Raw genomic sequence first — 8,102 nt, 5'->3', positions numbered from 1 at the left:
AAATTGGAAGTGATGACACTTAAGAAATGAGCAGGCAAAATTGGAACTGGAACACTATAAAAATGAAGCTTAAAAATGGGTACTTTCTCCTGATTGGCTGATATTTTGACACCTACCGGAAAATGTATTTTCTGTTTATTAAAGAGCTGGAGAGACGGGGAGACTCCTGTTACTGAACAAACACTCTATAGCAATGATTACTATCAGAACATAGTGCTTTAACCTTTTAACAAAATACTTTTTGTTTTAACCCAAAAATATCACTTACCCTATAAGTAGAGAATTTGAGTACTTTTTCGACCACTGGATTTCGCATTTGTTGATATTTTATCCAAACTCACTAAGACGTTACCCAACTTACCAGAATAAGTGAGTCGATGTTTGCTAAACATCACTGCGCAGTAAAGAAGTCATGGGCGTTTAAGACCTGGAATTGTGTAATTTTTAGATTTGAGCTAAAAAGCATTATTTTACACTTTGGGCTATTCAAAAATAGCAGATATACAAGCTCATAGCGCGGCACCGAGTGCCGCGCTATGAGCTTGTAGATCTGCTATTTTTGAAAATTTGTGAAAATGTGTGCAAATCTTTGAATATATATATTTTTTAAAGCGAACATTTTTAACTCAAATCTTTGCTTTTGGGGGTCCCTGGAACAAAATATTTTGATGGGGGTCCGCGGTCAAATACATATGGTTTTGGGGGTCCCTGACATGAAAAAGATTGAGCACCACTGATATAGAAACATACGTTTTTGAGAAAACTGTTGAGATTTAGGAGACATGTAGAATCGGCTTCAGGTCTCAATGGGTTAAGTGTCATTAGCAACGACACAAAATAACCACGCAACAATATGTTGTGTGTTGGATCTATCTCAAGTCGTAATCACTATGGTCAATTAAGAAATAGCCTAACTATCAAAATAAATATACCTTAGACAACAGCAGGATTTCCTATTCTAAGGGTACTGTATGGCCTCTTTCTGATGGGTCCCGATGAGGACAAGAACAATAGTATGTTTCAATCATATGCTGAGCATATTGTATACAATAGTCGCTAAATAAAAAGGAATCACTTAATAGTCACTTAAGCAGTACATTACCACAGATCAGTGGTAAGCTATTGGGTTTGATCCATGCATGGAGCTTTGTTGTAGACAACCATGTAGAAATAACAGAACCATTGAAACATTAACCTACATGCCTATACCTACCTTTAACTTTAAAAAAAAGAATCAACAACTAGCTTATCATTCAACCGAATATTAAATGAAACACAGTGCGTGTTCACTATTTGGTGTGTTGCATAATAGTGTTTGCATGTATGAAAGGTACATAAATATTGTCCTTATCAATAGTGGCGATCATTTTATTTCATGTTTTTATTTGTTCACTTGTATTGACCCATCCTAGCAGTGGGCTGCCACCTGTGGGCACGGTTAGAATCAATTAGCGTCTTGCTCAAGGACACTTCGACACAAGGCCAGGAGTGGCTTCCCAGACTGAGCTCTACCTCCTGAGCCACAGCCGCCACCTGCAACCAGTCTTATCATTAACTAGTGACAAACTGATAAACCCTCGTTTAGCGCCGTCTGCTGCGCTGCACCACAGTGACGTACCAGGAAGTATCGTTAGTCATTAAAACACTAGGCGGCAGTGAGTCATTGGGTCATTAGAATATTTTATGCTTTATAAAATGCTGCATCACACGGGGGCAATTGTTCTGGAAATGTTTTGGCTGAAGGAGGAAATAGCTACATGGTTTATAAGAACATCACACCTTAAGCAATAAAAACAATATTGAAAATTCAGGAAGTAATCTAAGCCGGTTAACTCAGCTGTGCAGTGCATGGTGTAGAAAGAGTGTGTGTGTGTGTGTGTGTGTGTGTGTGTGTGTGTGTGTGTGTGTGTGTGTGTGTGTGTGTGTGTGTGTGTGTGTGTGTGTGTGTGTGTGTGTGTATATGACCGAATGATACTGGGTTGACTTGCAGGCTCATTCTGACCTTTACTAAGAGCTTTCAGAACTCACAATGGGAGAGAAAAGGACTGTATGGCAAATGTGCATGTGTGAGCCTGCGTGCGTGTGTGTCCTGTGCACGTGTTTTGAGAGGGAAGAGAAAGAGAGAAGTGCGCGTGTGTGTGTGTGTGTGTGTGTGTGTGTGTGTGTGTGTGTGTGTGTGTGTGTGTGTGTGTGTGTGTGTGTGTGTGTGTGTGTGAGAGAGAGAGAGAGCGAGTGTGACACAGACAGAGAGAGAGATTGAGAGCGAGAGAGAGAGAGAGATAGGGAGGGCTAATTGCAACTGCACCTATAGGTAAAGGTAAATGGGGTCCATACAACTGGAGCAAAACACAACACTTTTTATGACCTCTCCATAACCCAGCCTCTATTGTTGTAAAGAAATAAAACTGTCTGGAATAGTCTGGGCCAGTCGCCATGGTCACACACACACACACACACACACACACACACACACACTCACACGCTCTCTCTCACACACTCACACGCACACTCACACGCTCTCTCTCACACACACACACACACACACACACACACACACACACACACACACACACACACACACACACACACACACACACACACACACACACATTTTAAACAAACACTTCAAAATAAAGTAATTGTTATATAATGACAAACTATTAGCATAACTGTTAGTAACTATTATCTATTACCAAAGACACAAGTGTGTGTGTGTGTGTGTGTGTGTGTGTGTGTGTGTGTGTGTGTGCGTGCGTGCGTGCGTGCGTGCGCATGTTCGTGCGTGCGTGCGTGCGCTCGCAAAAAGGTGTTCGCATTTTTTTCCACTGGGCCTTTTCTTTCTTATCAAAGACCAGGTTTCAACACTAACAAAGGAAATCAGAACATTTATCCACACCTTCAATAAAGGCACATTCCAAAGATTTTAACTGGACCAGTCAGCTCACAGTTCACTGTGCACTGCACCATGCCCTCTGATGTCTTTAAACCCAAATCTTCCAAATGGTGTCACCTTATTGTAATCCCACTACGCTGTAAAATCCTGAGTGGGTGTACAAATGGAATCAAATCGACCCGTAAGGGTCCATTTGTACACCCTCAGATTTAAAGTAACACTCAAGATTTTACTGGGTACGGAAGCTTGTTTCAATTTTTAATGACCTTTACATTTGAAACTTGCTTGTTTTGATGGAGGGAGTCAAACCTGTAACCTTGTGGTTACAGGACAGTATCGCCGACTACGCTGCCAGACATGAGATAAACTTTCCCTTCTAAGGGAGGTCTTGTTTCAAGGACATTTCCACTGAAGGTGAGGTGATATACAATAAGAGGGTGTGACCTATACAATGTGCTGTTGATATTGGCAAGCCTGGCACAAAAACTAGGGTCTGTACATTATGTAGAGGATCGACACATTACTCCATGGTTACTTTAGTAAGCAGTTTCGCTCTCTGTTGTCTATACGTCAGTGGTTCTCTAACTGGCAAATGATTTGATCAGCTTAATGTGCAACATTGTTTTCTCGCTCAACGGTCAACAAACCAACATACAGTATAAGTGTATACAGGGTATCTGCACATTTATAAAGTTACAATTAAGTGACTTTTAAGACCTTTTTAATACCAAATTGTCAAATGTCACGTAAGAAAGAGGCAAACATTGTGAAAATAGCCGATCTACAAGCTCACAACGCCTCGCAGTGTGAGCTTGTAGCTCGGGTATTTTCACAATATTTATCTGTGGAACCGAGTCAAACTTAGATGTAATGCCTACACTTTCAATTGCTTGTCAGGGTGGAGGGGGTCCCCAGTTCACATATGATTATTTTGGGAGGTCGTGGCCTAAAAAGTTAGTCTGCGTTACTTTATTCTCTCTTAATAAATGTAAACCAGTAAACCACCGTTCTTTCGGCTACAGTACACCAGCCAACCCCACCACCTGTGAATGTGGAGAAGCAGACCATATGGAGCACTGTCTGCTTCATACCCAACCCCCCTGCAGCTCAAACCACCGCAAAGTTCAATAAAAGATGCACGGAACTGTGTAAAGAAATGGTAAATTGTCAAATAACCTGAAGTACAGGTCAGGGAACACTATTTAACCACTTTCAACCTGTCATCCCTATCATCATTTTTTGGGGCTTTTCTGCCTTCATTTATATTGTAAAGTAGAGATTGACAGCGAGAAACATGCAGCATAGATCGTCGGGAATGGGACTCGAACCCGCGATGCGCCGTCAGGCTACATTATAGCCTAGGTGCCCAGACCTCTACGCCAGCGGTGCGGGCCATTAAAGAGATAGTTCACCCGATAAATGACTTTTTTCCTATCGATTAGTCACCCCATGGAGACTTGAATTCATGGATATTTTTTTGTTTTTGTTGCATTCCTAGACAATAATTTGATGACCGGCAGCGGTTCCGGTAGGAGACACAAAGGAGATTCTTTGTGTCTCCTACCAGAACCGCCTATCAAAGTATTGGCTTAGGAATGTGACAAAAACAAAAAAAATATCCATGGGGTGACTAATCGATAGAAAAAAAAGTATTTTTTTGGGTGAACTATCCCTTTAAGTCATTTATCACCTATGAACCTCTGGTAAACAAACACCCATTGCCCTAATTTCTATCTGGACCTTTGCATGAATCCGGTGTAAATAATCAGAAACTACAGGTTACTATGCTGTGGTTGGACAACCACATTAATCAATGTGCGTGTCCCTTGCCAAGAAATGACATTGAGTCATGACAAGGTGGGCAGGTCAGGTTCACTTGTGAAATGTATTGAACCAAAGGTGCTGTACAGTCTTTGGATAGTTTACAACCAATCATCACCATCTTAGAATAAGAATAAGAATAGTAATACACGATAATACAAACAGTTATAGTAGGGCCTAACATACTGTTATGTTAAAGGTCATAATAGTCAAATATTACATGTGCTCTGTGCCCAAAAAGTGAAGAGCAGTGGAAATTTGCAATATTTTCCCTTTTCCTTACATTCCATATGTTATTAACCCATTAAGACCTGAGGCCGATTCTAAAAATGTTTTCTAAATCCAGACAGTTTTTTTTTAAATATATATATTTTTTAAAATTCACGATTTTTCAAAAATAGCAGATTTACAAGCTCATGAGCTTGTATATCTGCTATTTTTGAATAGCCAAAGAAATCTTAAAATGACACAGATGCGTTCCCGGTCTTAATTGGTTGATACAGTAGTCCAACATTTGGAGACTGGACGTTGTAAAACATATCAACAAATAATTGTAAGAGATTTAAAGGCCAGAATGATGTCTATCATCTCTGTCGGGTGGAAACCTCATATGTCCAAAACTGTTACTTTTAAGGGTTCAAATAAAAAAAGAAGTGAGCGGTGATATTTATGAGTTATTCATTTCATCATGCATCTCGGTAGCCAATCACAGCACGTCCTGCGAAGTGACGCGCTTACATTTTTGAGCGGTGTAGCCGCTCCTATAAGTGGGGTTGCGACCCATGACCCATCCGTCGTGAAAATGTGTCTTTCGCTGTACTGTGATTGGCTGATAAGTATTCAGACCACTTTGTGATTAGCTAGCGAGACGCATGATGAAATTCATAACCTATAAATATCACCACGCACTTCTTTTTTTAAGTGAGCTTCCATCACTGTGATGACCTTAAATAACACCGCTCACTTCACACTGGGTGTGATTTTTTACATTATTATTAATTTCATCATGTGTCTCGCTAGCCAATCACAGCGCGTCTGCGAAGTTTGAAGTTAATTTCATCATGTGTCTCGCTAGCCAATCACAGCGCGTCAGCGAAGTTTGAAGTTAATTTCATCATGTGTCTCGCTAGCCAATCACAGCGCGTCTGCGAAGTTTGAAGTTAATTTCATCATGTGTCTCGCTAGCCAATCACAGCGCGTCAGCGAAGTTTGAAGTTAATTTCATCATGTGTCTCGCTAGCCAATCACAGCGCGTCAGCGAAGTTTGAAGTTAATTTCATCATGTGTCTCGCTAGCCAATCACAGCGCGTCTGCGAAGTTTGAAGTTAATTTCATCATGTGTCTCGCTAGCCAATCACAGCACGTCCTGCAGAGCTTAGCCTATGGGCGTGTTTTCCACAGCATGGCGTCACAGCGAAAGACACATTTTCACGACGGAAAGAAAAACTTTCGCCACGGATGGGTCCTAAACCCTCTTATAGGAGCAGTTGCACCGCTCAAAAATAGAACAAGTAGCAGATCAAAGTAGGATAAAAATAGGGAGGGAGTACAATGCATGAATGAATACTTAAAACTGGTCAAACAGACACTAAAAAATGTAATCAAGAGTTTGACATTATTTTCCATATCTGGTTACATACCGGTCGATGTACACTACGAGACGTTAGGAGCCAGAAGTTTAGGCAAGCCATGTGTCCTGTGTAAGAAAGCTTACTGGAACTTGAGGACATTTTATAGTTTTTGTTTGTTTGTTTTATGTAATTGGGTCTATGGCCTGACCTGTAGAAATGCGTTGCGCACTGACCTAGAATAACCTAGAACACCAACAGCTATAGTATAGCCTATAGGTAGAGTTATGTTGTGTAGGTCTAACCTCTGTGTTTGGAGTCTTCTTTGGGGTTTTCCTTGTTCTTTTCCACCTTTATGAGCCGACCCGGACCCGTCCCATGACCTCTCTCACCCAGGAGGACGGTTTAGCCTCTGGAACCACCAGGCACCTGTTCCCCTGTTTGGACCAGTGGTGTAAATTAAGTACATTTACTCAAGTACTGTACTTAAGTACAATTTTGAGGTTTTTCTTTTCACTTTTACTGGAGTATTTCTAATTTTCAGTACTTTTACTTTTACTCCACAACAATTCTTTTAAAACTTTAGTTACTTTGTAGATTTTGGTCATTACAAGACACACATTAACCACTTCAACCCTATACATTTCGGCCATTTGAAAATAGCCGATCTAAAGCTTACAATGTGTTGCAATATGATGCATTGTGAGCTTGTAGATCTTCTATTTTCAAAAGCTTTTTATGCATTTAAGAACTTGTGAAATGGGACATTCTGCATAATGAGTACTTCTACTTTGGGTACTTTAAGTATATTTTGATACCAACATCTTTGTACTTTTACTCAAGTAAATTTAGAATTTCAGACTTTCACACTTGTAACAGAGTATTTCTACATTGCAGAGTTGATATTTTTACTTTACGTAAAAAAAAAAAGATGTAGTACTTTTTCCACCATTGACCACCCCAGGCACCTGTTTAGACCATTCACCTGAGCACAAAGAACACTCAGCAACATCCACATGCATACAGGTTTGTTTGTTTGCTGTCTTGTTAAATAAAACATGTCATGGCTAGGAAGAATGCTCAAACTAACCAGCACTTTAGGCTGTTAGTTACTTATATTTCTGCGTGGCTACTCATGTTATTAAATGTGTGTGTAATCTTTCCAGTTACCGAATTGAATAAATAGCATGTAAGACTAGTAGTATAACAAATGTCTGCTTCGTTTACCACAGGCCTCTCACCTGCTGAATGTATGTTGGGTTGTATCATGTTCAGCGTTGCCAGATTTTGCGAGAGAAACAAGCAACCAGGTCTAGAAAAACAAGCCCAAAAGAAGCAACTTTAAACCTATAATGGCATCGGCTATTTGAAAATAGCAGATCTACAAGCTCACACCGCGTTGCATCGCGACGCTTTGTAATCGATAAACTCTTGCAATAAAATGTGAAATATTTAGCCTGCTATCAACACAAATGCTCCCTGGCTGGCACAACACATTTCTGAAGATATTTGAGATCCACTGGTTTAAATAATAATTAAAACATTTGGAAGCAAGCCTAAATAAGCAAGTACACTTTAGAAACAGGCCCCAAAAAACGCAAACACCAACTAACAATATTTACAAGCAACTTTACAGAAAAAGAAGCCAAAGTCCCATATAATAAGCCGACATGGCAACCCTGATTATGAGCCCTGGGTAGATGATGCCGTTGTGTTTGTGTTAAAGTGCCCCCTCGTGGCCGAAAAGCCACACTGCACTACTGTCATGTCATTGTGTTTGTCATGTGGTCTGCTGTCTATTGTTGCCATGTCCTCTTATT

The sequence above is a fragment of the Gymnoscopelus microlampas genome (assembly GCF_963454915.1).
Source record: "Gymnoscopelus microlampas genome assembly, chromosome: 8".
NCBI classification, from domain to species: Eukaryota; Metazoa; Chordata; class Actinopteri; order Myctophiformes; family Myctophidae; genus Gymnoscopelus; species Gymnoscopelus microlampas.
Note: the sequence above shows the minus strand (reverse complement) of the source record.